Below are 12,573 nucleotides of genomic sequence, written 5' to 3'. Positions count from 1 at the left end.
TTAATATTGCCACCATTAAAAGTTCCATTGGCTTGCTGAAATCAAGCATAACTAAGTCTTTTCAGGATTTGGGTTATGCTGTCCTGCAGAATGCTTGCCTTCCTAACTTTACAATCAGAGGTAACTGTACAACATCCCTGGTGGAAAGTGCTATTATTAGAAACCTATCTGGCTATTTTATGCAGATTTTTACGTAACTGGCATTTGAAACTTATGTAAACAATTATTATTATTATTATATTTTATTTTATTTTTTACTACTGCAAGACAAACAAAACAGAACTAAAACAAAACCAAAAACAGTTTAGCTTTTTTGGTGGTATTTCTTTCGTTTAAAAGTACTACACATTTTCACAAGGAAGATTTTTTTGTTTTGTTTTAAAATAAATTATTTTTATTGCTTACATGAATATATAAATATCTGTTCTCTCACATTCCTCAGACTTACTTTTACTATTCTAATATTTGAATTAAAAGTTAAAAATTAAAATTAAAAGATAAATTCAAACACACATGGAGGAGACAAACATTTGAAGTTTTTCTGATGAACAAAATAAATGTGTTCCAAATTCACTGAAGTCTCAGATACCAAAACTACATAGTCTGACAGACAACACTTAAGTACTTTTGGTTCAACTTTCCAATAAATTATTTTATTGAGTAAAGTTGATCTTATCAAGTACAGATTTAATACGGTTGAAAATTATCATTATTTAGATCACCAAGAAAAAATGAAGACTAATTTATGTATCATTACCTGACAGCACTACTGCTGATGCTTTGGTGAAACCTAAAGGTCCACATGACAATACAGTGAAACTCAGAGATTTAAACAAATCTTTTAAATTATTTGGATTATTAAAAGCTATTATGTTAATTTTAAATTTATGTTCATCTTGATAGCCAACTGTTTTTACTGTTCAACTTGTCTTTATGTCAAAGATGCAGGAAAGTACCTAAAATAGCACTCAGAGCCTTATATTACACATACCGACCATGCAGAGCTCAGACTCAGTAAAACACTTGTCCCAAATTCTTTGTCTCTGACTCATGTCTGGTTAACGTAACAACAAAACCTTTTCATTTAATACATATATTTTGTATAATAACCAGTGAAAACACATCCAAACAATGCTCAAAATCTGATTTAAGTGGCAAAAAAAGTTTGTTACTATTCTTATCTTGTCTTATGTAACCTATCATAACTCACAGCACAAAGATTTATAATGTTGATCTTGATTTAAATTGTTAATACATGAGTTTACAAACTGTTCTACTAAATTTGCGAGATGTGACACTATCTAATTTGAGCAAGATTAGATAAATTAGTTACAGTTCATGATCAGAAAAAAACGTGTTTAAAATTATCTAGAAAAATAAAAGTGGGTTAGATAGAAGTTACAGTTGTGATGGATTTTCCTCATTATTACCTTCACACTACAGAGAGAGGATTTTTTTTTTTTTTTTTTTTTTTTTTACACTCTACCCCAAAAAATTCTATGATTTTGAGCCTTTTAGAATGCCATAACATTTTATACTGTCTCCCAGTCCCCTCTAATGTCAAATAATAGAATCTGTTAGGGTAAGTATTGTAGAATCATAGAATGGTTTGGGTTGGGACGGACCTTAAAGATCATCTAATTCCAACACCTCTGTCCTGGGCAGGGAAACCTTCCACTAGACGAGGTTGCTCAAATCAATGCACAGAACTTCACACAAGTTCATCAGTGACAGTTACGTGCGTCTATAATTCTTTAAAAAGAGACAAGCTTATTCCTGGGACAGGCGCTAGGTTCAGCGTAGGGAGCCAAGTGTGAAACTTGTAGTAAGAACACCTTACAAGCATGTGAAAATCTAACATATGTTGCAGATTGAAGTTACTGTCTTCATAGTATTGGTTTTGGCAAGGTGGCAAAATAATCTCTCTTAAATTAAGAATAAAGCTGAAGCTCTGTGTTGCAGATGTTTCATTCATAGGAACAAATTCTATTGCACATGAATTTTCTGTTATATTTGAAAGTTTCTCAGTAATGCGGAGGAGGTAATGTAGGCAACATTGAATTCCCAACTAGTTTTTAACCTGGTATCGAAGTAAAAGATTTTGTAAAAATTACAGTAGAGATTATTTCAGTTAGTAAGCTGTTGTGGTATAATTGTATGAGTGTTAACTCCTTGAACTAAGTTGTACACTACCACCTATTTCTCCTGACTCAGAACATTGTCTATAATGTATCAGTGAGTCACTAATTTACATACTTTGGTAGCTGAGAATTGATCTTATCTTGATTTTTCCTCCGTTCCTACTGGCACTAGGAAGAGGCTCTTGAAACAGACCCTCAGTAGCATATGAATCGTTCTGTGAAGCTTCTGACAAACTCTCTGCCTTACTGTTAATGAATATGTGTAGAATATGCCAAAAGGTCTTTGCAGAAAACGCTATTATGCTGCCAAATTTCAATGTATAGTGAATCTTTATAGACAGCTTATAAGCCCTTATAATTGCCTTTTATGAAAGCTGACATATTTAAAACTATAATGGCATTAATGACTGCAACTGTTATGACTAGATACGTACAAAAAGTTTTATCATTGTAGAATCCCGTCTGTAATGTCACCCACCAGAGGGTGTAGAGGTGTAATTTCTTCTAGCAGCACTAGGTGGAGACAGTGATTCACACAATGCTTGCTAACATACATTTTTCCAGCTGCTGTACCACAGCTTCTGCCAGTTAGCATGATTTCACTTTTCCATTCACTTCATTACAGATTGCAAGGTTACTTTTTTTTTTTTTTTTTAGTAGCTATAACAAAGAAAGTAAAATGAAATTATTCATGCTTTGAGTAGGTAGCAGGTCTCCCTGAATCTCTTTCACACGTGTATGCATATGTAAATCACAAAACTCCAGGCAAACTATAAACAAAGTACCAGAGCTTTCTTTCCAGGCCTAATATGCGTGAAATGTATTTACTAATGGTAACTCTGACTGTGTTTTTTCTGGAGCCATAAGAAACATCCTTACCCATGTTCTTAAGTTTCTTTTTTTTTTTTTTTTTTTTTTTTTTTTAGTAACTAGAAAATACATACTTGATTAAAAACCGCAGCCTTTGTGAAATCAATGATACTTTTGAAATTCCTGGAAATAAAAATAAACAACAGAAAAATCCATACACAGTAGTTTACTTTCCCCACATTAACTTGATTTATTGAGCCTATCATAGCATATTTAATTGTCCTTACCGCAGAACGGTCTCCTAGTTAGCAGCTGGAGAGTTTTCACATGTCAGTCGTGACCAATGATCAATATCATATGCTCCATGCCCATCTTTAACTTCGTACGAACTAGTTTTGAACTAGTTAGGATGCACTAGAAGACAAAAGCCAACAAAGATAAGGGCATGCAGCTAAACAACTGCCAGAAGATCACTTTGCAGATATTCAGCCTATCGATTTAAGAAGGTTTATTGCATCAGTGTGAGCCAACGTATCTAGCAGCAAGTGACTACACAATATGGCCTGCAAATCTGACATGTGAATTTCCAAATTATTAAAATAGTACAAGTTAAAAATCAGGCAAAAACAAGCTGTTTTATTTAAGCTGCTAAAACAAATGCAGATCGAGTTCTTACTCTGGTGTACTATCTCCTTATTGTCTAAAAGATGGGATCTCCTAGCAATGAAGTTGTTTTGAGTTAACATGTTTTTACCACACTAAATGGGAGCGTGGGCTAATTTCCCAATGGCAACCAAATTTCCAAGTTTTGAATTTGTCTGAGCTTAGCTGTAGCTGATTGTAGTCTATTAGTTTATATAGTCTATGAAAGTATATTGGGAGTCTGCATCCAAAAGGATCCTCTTGGAAACATCCGTGTAAGTTAGCAGAACCATTGGAAAATTTTGGCAAATTTCCCTGCAGGCTGCTGGGGTTTGATCCTGGTCAGTAAGCAGCTGGAGTTTATGTAGCTTGGGTTGATTCCTTTAGGTTTCTTTGCACTATTGCCTCTTCCAAAGAGAAAAGGAAGAGAAGTATTGGTTGTTACTGTGCTGATACAAGCTGTTCGTGACATCTGTTCAATGAATCACACACTGGTTAGGGGTTGGAAGGGACCTCTGGAGGCCATCTAGTCCACACCCTTGCTCAAGCAGGGACACCCAGAACAGGTTGCCCAGGATCTCGTCCAGGCAGCTTTTGAAGACCTTCAGGGAGGGAAGACCCCACAGCCTCCCTGGGCAACCCGTGCCAGTGCTCTGCCACCCACACAGCAGGGAAGTACCTCCTGATGGTCAGATGGAAACTCCTGTGTGCCAATTTGTGCCCCTTGCCTCTTGTCCTGACACTGGGCACCACCGAAAGGACTCTGGCTTTGTCTTTTTTTGCATCCACCCTTCAGACAACCCATCCGTGCTTAAAAGAAAAAAAGAAAAAAAAAAAAAAAGAAAAAAAGAAGAAAAAAAAAAGGCAGCAAAGCCTTTTCAAATACAGGGTTGCTTTTCAAGCAATGAAGAAATCCATTCTAGAAGAACATGATGCTGTCGTCCCTGTAGCTGTCCTACAGACTTTTGCCTAGTGTGAGGGAAAAAAAGAGAATTGAGCAGGCTGTTTGAGGGTCAGAAAGTCAGCAGCTGAGGTGACTTAATGTACATTGACCAGCCTGGTAAACATTCACCAAAATGATCTATAAAATAATTTAATACTGGAAGAAAGAAACTTCTGTGATTACTATTTTTGCTTCCATCTGACTCAGTCTAAGTATCCATAGGATTGCATTTTTTTCTAGCTATTATCAAAGGTTCTTACATGTTTTAATAAGTTCATAGTCCTTAAAGCATTACAAATACTGATATCCAACCTGAAAATAAAAGCCTAAGTGTAACTGATCATATGAAACAGATCAATGAGGACATCTTTGGGTAACTTTCACAGCATGAAGGATTTGTGTTTCTAGTTTGTGACGGTTACTGGAGAAACCTCCAGGTTGTCCTTCCAGAGTATTTTACCACCAGCTTATAAATGTTTTAGTCTTGGCAAATGAATGAAAAATCTAGCTTTCTCTCTTAGTTCCATTTTCTCAATGACTCATTCATATATTCCATATTTCACATAAATGGACTACTTATTACTACTAACTTGAATCTAGTTCTACTTTTCTGGGGGTGGAGAAGTTTTATAGAAGGAGTTGTTAAGTAGAGAACTTCCCCTTCTTTGCCTTTTTGTCTTTTTTTTTTTTTTTTTTTTTAATACAGACTGGAGTTTTCAAACCTTGGTGTTTGAAGTTACACTCTGAATTCCATACTGAAGAGTAGTCAGATTTTGAAAGACTCTCTAATGAGTAGCATAGAAATAAGTAGGAACTGCTGGTGCTCTGGAAAGTCTAATCACTTTTTGTAATAGAGAACTGACAGAGTCCAGAAAAAAAGCCACTATGCAGAATCATGAGCAGATATCTGGGGTGCAGATACTATCAAGTCAACTGTGTGGTGCATATGCTATATGCACTATGTATACGCTGACCACATGTCAGTCATGTTCCTGCTCCTGGTCACAGTTTCCTCACTACACACTGAGTCCTTCGTGCTGTATATAATCTAAACCTGCTTTTTCTGGCAGATTATTTCCAGATTACGTATGTAGCCACTTGTTGACGGCAATGGATATTTAAGAGTTGAATGTAGCAGGAATATAGTAAAGGACAAAAACATGAGCCGTTTTCTAGGCATGAGATAAAAGGAAGATGCATTATTACAAAGGGGAGTGTAAGAAGTGTCTGCATGCCTACTAGGTCAGTAGCAACAGAAGCAGTCAAAGAGCTCAGCTGAAATACAAAGAATAAGGACACAGCAAAGGTACCAATGCTGACACCTATACACACGAACACTGTAAAGGGTAACAATCTCAAAAAATCCCCAACCCTCCAGTATGGGGTTAAATTCCCATCCATACAATCTCTACAACCCCCGCCAACAGGGGCACATCAGCATTCTCATGTATGCTATCAGATAATATTCAGATCATCAGCCATATATTCTGTTCCCACACAGTATCATTTACAACGTAAAAATATAATTATATTCACAGAGAAAACTACAACTACCGTACATTTCAGGAAAATAAATGTATACCTTTAGTGGAATTCTTGTTGAAGTGAAACCCCTGGCAAGTGAAACCACTGGCAAAACTCCCACTAATTTTGGTACAGTCAGGATTTGAACCATGGATTTCAACAACAAAACAAAAAACATAAGAGATATTGTTCTAAGTAAAATTACTGCGCTGCATTTAGTATAGTTGCAAAAACTCAGAATAGTTCTGTAAAATGAAAAGGTGCTTTTTTTTTTTTTTTTTAAATGTGCATTAGATACATCAATCTACTGGCACAATCAATATGGAAGGTAAGGCACGTGTATTAAAGTGGGGGTGCTTCCCTGATAATTCACATATCCAAGTACTGCCATGTCCCTCTAAGTAAAAAACAAAACAAAAACCACCACCAACAACAAAAAAAAAAAAAAAGAAAAGAAAAAAGCATAAGAATACCCAAAATGTTTATTTTTTTATAGTGAAAACTACTTAATATTCAAAGCTATACAGTGCAGGCATAATGAACGGCTTTTTAAATTTCTGCTTTCTGTTCAGACTCATGCTGCATTGCTGAAACACTGCATTCCAACCCCTGAAGATCTAATGCACTAATCTAATGCACTGTGGCTGACCTATTACAGATGATTATAAATTACAGAAGTCCTTGTGTTGCTATAATTTTCTAGAGATTGCTTCTTAAAGCCAGAAGGTGAAAAAGAAAAAAAGTGTAAACTACCATTTCCTCTGTCTATGCTGGATTTAGCTCAGCCAGAAACACCATTTCGGAGCAATAGACAGAGTACCCGATTTATTTACTCCCCATATGAAATTTACACCATAAGGAAGCAGACACAAATTAAACACTCTAATAAAAAATTAGAGAAGCGGTTGGATTCTGTGTTGCTTACTCTTGGAAGCTTTTGCAATTTCTGCACAATACCTATGCTGCAGTTACACAGATGAAATGGGAAAAATTATTTTTCCTTTGAAAGGATGACAAATTCATAAAGGATGGCGAGATGCCACAATACCACAGCAATGTCATGCAAGTATATAATTTAGGAAAATAAAAAAATACATTGCAAATAAAACTACAAAGTTTTTACTTTCAAATTGTTACTACTTTATTTTTGTTGGGCGAGTTATTTGCAGGATTAGGATGCTTGAAAATTAATAGCAATGCTCTTTTGTTTCATTTTATGCAGTTCTGGAGACCAGAGGAGCCTCAGGAATTAATTGTAGCCTTCTAATAAACACAATGATGTAATGACGTATTTAACATCACTGGTTTTTGTTTGATTCCAAATAAATTGCAGATTTTTTTTTCTGCTGTGATACTAAAACAATTACCTTTTTGAAAAAGGATAATTAATCTACAATTTTTTCACATTAGATCATATATCTCTAAAGAGTGCCCACAGATTTGATGGTCTTCAGCTGCTGTGTATTTATTTTTCATTTTTTCTACTGATGTACCGCCCCATCAGTGCTGACATTTAAATGAGTGAGTATTCAACACAAATGTGATCATTTGTATAGCATCCAATGCGGCACCATACTGAGATGATTGCTTCTGGGAGCCATCCATGGGTTCTTGAATAGGGGGGAAAAGCCAGGCAAAATTTTATCAATTTACATTTTTCTGTGATTAATTTTTATGCAAATAAGGGCCCGACCGTGCTCCCATCTCACCTGAATCATGCGGATCATCAAAGACAAATTGAGCATCACTTATTTAAAAAATAGGCTTTAAACTACTCTACAGCTGTGTTGGAAAATGCTAAGAGCAGGGCATGAACTTTTCTAATGTAACAGGAATAGATAAGAAAATGCTTTTTTGCATTTTTGTCCACACTGTGATAAACATGAATCTTAACAAAATCCTAAAAATTGCCTTTGTTTTATATTCCTTTTGCCCTTGTAAACATTTGGCATGGGAAAGCTACATAAGGGGATTTTTCCAGTTTCAGAATACAAACAAGCGTACTTGCAAATAAAAAGGCATTGCTTAGTGATGAAAAATATCGTACTGGTTAGCACACTTACAGTGAATATTTTATTTCCATTTTTAGATAGAATTCAAGAAATCAGAAAGTAGCATACTGTAGTGGAACAGGCCTTATATAAGCCGTCATATAATGTAAATTAGAAAAAGGCAATAACTCACAAGTAAATATATGAGTTCTGTTTATAAATTAATACATCTTGCTTTATTGTAGATATCTACACATGTCTGTATTTGCCTACCATGAATTTGTAAATTTAAGAGTTAGCTAAAAAACAGCCTTTTAAAAGTAATTTTGATGTGCAAATTACATGGATGGACATTTTATAATTACTGATATTGAGAGTAAGTAGGAATAACTAATCTTTTTATCAACTTTAAAACAAAGTACTTCTCTTCCTGTTGGAAACCAGCAAAACTCTTCAAGGCATTACAGTTGAAGACAATATTATCAGCCATGAGTATAATTTTTGTAGCTGTAAAATAAGTATTGCTCAGAAATATGAACTCTTGGCTCTCTAATTTGCACGTGAAATTCGTATACAGGTGTCAGAATGCATTCTCATGAAAAACCTTCTCATCTCAAGAAGCTGAATTTTGAAAAGGCAGTTTCTTTTCAGAACCATGTTCCAAAAATTATAATACGTCATCTTCAGAGACTCATCTTATAAGTCTTTGCACAAATCACTATCCCTGGAACTAATCTCAGAGGAATAAGTGAGATGTGTGTTGGAGAAAATATGGTCTTTATAAGTTAGTATTTGAAAAAAGAGTCTCACGTACCAGATGCTCTTGTGACTTCAGAGCAAAATATGTCCCCTTATATATTGCGTACATGAAAGCTTTTTTTTTTTTTGATAAATTTGATTAACCCCCACTTTTAATGAGTTACCTTTCATTAAACTGTACAGCTGAATGAACATTATTTCACATGCAACACAGAATATGCTTGCACGCATGCAGATGAGCAATTTTATGTTCAGACCCTCCCCAAAATACTGCAGCCCCATATCACTTACCGTGCAGCAGACGCACTGGGGGAATTGTCACTGTGTTAAAGCCAGTGAGAGTTCTGGTGCAGTTCTCAGTCTCCAGCCACAGGTTTTTGGGGCCCGTGCAGCCTGCAGACAAGAACACAACTGATACTTTTAAATACCTCAGATAAGAGCAGCATGTGACACATCATTTTTAATGTTTGTATTAATTCCTCTATCTCCTGTAGTCAGGAGTTTTGAGAAGGACTATACTGTGGCAAGTTTGATCAAATCCAATATGTTGACTAAATAAATTTAGTCAAATATGTTGACTAAATAAATTTACTATTCAGAAAAGGACACGTGAAAACTAAGGCATATGAATGAAGACAGTAAGGTAGTGAATTATTTAAAACAAAAGACTTTCTTCCCTTTAGAAAAGACCTTATGCAGAAAAAAAAAAAAAAAATCAAGATGATGAAAAAGACCAAGTTACAAAGACAAATACAGTGCTGTTATTATTTTCAAGATCTGTCTAAAATATTAGAAGCATCCGTTGAACAACGTAGATTGCTATAAAGTGGAACAAAGCTTAAAATATTTACCATTCACTGTCTTTCTACAAACTTAACATCTTCTACAGGAAATATCTTGTATGACTGCATTAGTATAAATACAATAGTAGATCTATCAAGTCCCCCTTCCCTATATGACAGGTTTCTGTATGTTACTCTGTGCCACTGATGCCCATATAATTTCTTATAAACTATAGTCATGATATCCTACTGGAACAGTTCTGCTATTATAATCAGTAATAAATAAAAAAGTATTATGTAGCAGCTTACAAAGAGGATTCTAAATCAACTGAAAATGTTAAAAGTGATATCCTGGTGTTTCATTCCAAACACTTATCACAATAAGCTTATGGGATATAAGAGAGGCATAAACAGATTATTTTACCAGCCACTGGCATACATCCTAAGATGCAAAATATCTGTTGTTTAATACCATGTGATCACACTGCACACATTTTAAGGCAAGGAGTGGAAGCATTAGGAAACACAATGAATACATATGTCACCTCTAAGAGATCACTTGCTGGTACTTCACTTACCACGGGAATGTAAAACAGCACTGTAACAAATGAAAACAGACATTTATATAACGTGAATGCCTATACTCCCAGTTACAACGTGAACAACAGGAAGCAAAAATATCATCAGTATATTCCAGCCTAGAAAAATCCTCAGGTATCCTTTAATTGAAACTAAAAGAGTGATGTATATAAACAGGCTCATATATAGATACAGATATATAAATATATAAATGGATTTGCTATACACATAGATATGGATTACAAGGTCCCCGTTTTGGCATGCCACGGTCTGGATGAAGAATTGTTAACAGACATGTTAAGGCATATTGTTGGCATTAACGGGGCTGTCAGCTGAGGGGATTTCTACTGGTTCAGCTGCAGTTTCAAGGCAATGCAGAGCTGGTCTGTCCCTCCCAGTAGTACACTGGCACCCCGCGGCTGCACAATGGGCCCGATGGGACAGCTGGGCTCCAAGCACAGGGACCAAGCTCTGAGAAATACAAGAATATTCTAATAGTGCATAAAAGCAGAGCTATGAACAAAAGTCATTAAACAAAAAAAAAAAAAAGATGAAGAAAAAGGAGATGATTAGAGCAATAGTGTCACATGCCATGTCCCTCCTTCCATAAGTCACAGGGCAAGTTGTTCCATTTTTGCTGCTGAGGCTCCAGCTTTTGGCACTGGGCCCGCATGCATTAAAAAAACACAATACTCAGAGGGAAATGCTGCATGGAAAACAACACCAGACTTTTCTTTCTGGGTATAAGCATAGTGACCCAGAAGTGGAGGATCAAACCTGTATGTCCTTAAAACATCTTTTACTTGGAGTGGATGCAGGAACCAAGGTTTTATGCTTGGAAAAATATGGGTATTACACTATGGAAAGGGTTTGGATCTATTGTAAACATGCTTATTGGAGAAAAACAAGAATAATTGGGCAATGAGGTTATGAATATGCACTAAAATACATTTTCATGTATTTTACTGAGATAAGTATTTGGCTAATCTATTACTCTTCTGCTCCTTTTTTCCTGATGTTGTTGTTACTTGGAATCTTAAATTTACACTGATGGAGTTATTCATATTCGACAGACTTTGCATATGTGGACATTAGCAGGGACTCAGACAAAATAACGAGGAGAAAATAATGAGGAATGGCTTTTGTTGCCAGAACAATCTCGTCAGAGTACTTTTGTACCGTGCAACATTCTGTATGACTTGGCTATGTTTTCATGTTGGCTTTTTTTTTTTTTTTGCCTTAACTTTGAAAAGCAGAATCAGCTCAGTTCAGTTCTGCATATAATCTTGATGATGTCTTTCTCAACTGCCAGAAAATCACATTTCAGATTCAACTGTAACCAGCACACATTTGTTCCTTCTCCCTCTCGTCTCCAGAACAAAAACGCCCCATGTTACAGAGCCCAGAGTGGACTGCCATGCAGTCCATATCTGGGCTACAGTTCCCTGCAGTGCACTCAGTGGTTACCAGGTATTCGTCAGTACTGCAAAATCTGACCCAGGTGTCGAAAGTCCTAAGGATCTCAAATATTACCCTTCCACCTAATAGGAGTCAAAGAGGATCCAAACATCTATCAGTGAAACCAAACTCGAAGATTCATTCTCCTAATATAGGAAATCTCAGCTGGTTTTGGTGTCATAAATGAGAAATCTTAATGATAAGAATGCTGGGCAAGGAGTCAGACTGCATGGCAGCTTTGTTTGTTTCCATGAGGGAGACACTTCTCAAATATGTTGTGAATGCCAATCCAGAAAAATAAGTGTTTTCTAAGACTGGCAAGTAATAAAGGATCTGCACGCAAAATTAATTCATACAGACTCAGTAGACTCCTCCAGGTCTCATCAGTAGACTCCTCCAGGTCTCATCCGCTTTGTTACATACCATCTAAGAAACCATATTTTGTGGGTTATTAAAAAAAAACAACTACCAGTATTCATTTCTAGAACATTCAACTAATCCCTCTCTGTTAGGTTGTAGCCTACTGAAAGCAGAAAGGAGTTCAAAGTTTGCTTCAGATAGTCTAGATTTTTCAGTAATGACATGCACAAAGATTCTGCAGCAGTAGATATAAATTGACATACTGTTGTTAGGATAATATGGTCAGGAATAACAGGGTGTAACTTGGGGGCATAAGCATAGGTAATTTCTGCCAAGACACCTGTGCAAGATGTAACGATCTAGGAGAGATCCAATGTCACCCTGGAGCTGCAGCCAGAAACCCATAGGATACCATCAGCATATTCAGAACGACACTAGATTCCTATCTGCAGTCATGGTTATTATTCATGCAGTGTCAATTTAAATAGATACAACGAAGATCTATTCCTCTTTGAAAACAAAGCTCCTTACTTAGCTTACACTCTGCATCTTGTGTGTAAGGATACCAGTGTAGACACTACTAA

The 12,573-nt window shown here is 36.0% G+C and overlaps 1 protein-coding gene across 1 annotated transcript in view; it reads right to left on the bottom strand.

Annotated features, from left to right (window-relative positions):
* DCDC1 (doublecortin domain containing 1) overlaps window positions 1-12,573 on the bottom strand; it is a 247,801-nt gene that overhangs the window by 73,291 nt on the left and 161,937 nt on the right. Inside the window, exons 14-15 of the mRNA XM_084521002.1 lie at window positions 9,102-9,203; window positions 3,239-3,365 (exon numbers count right to left, since the gene is read on the bottom strand). The gene's annotated coding sequence lies outside the window, so the exon portion shown is untranslated. The remainder of the gene's footprint in view (window positions 1-3,238; window positions 3,366-9,101; window positions 9,204-12,573) is intronic.

Source organism: Aythya ferina (genome assembly GCF_964211825.1).
Source record: "Aythya ferina genome assembly, chromosome: 5".
NCBI lineage: Eukaryota > Metazoa > Chordata > Aves > Anseriformes > Anatidae > Aythya > Aythya ferina.
The sequence above is the reverse complement of the archived record's forward strand: the minus strand, read 5'-3'. Positions and strand labels throughout refer to the sequence as shown.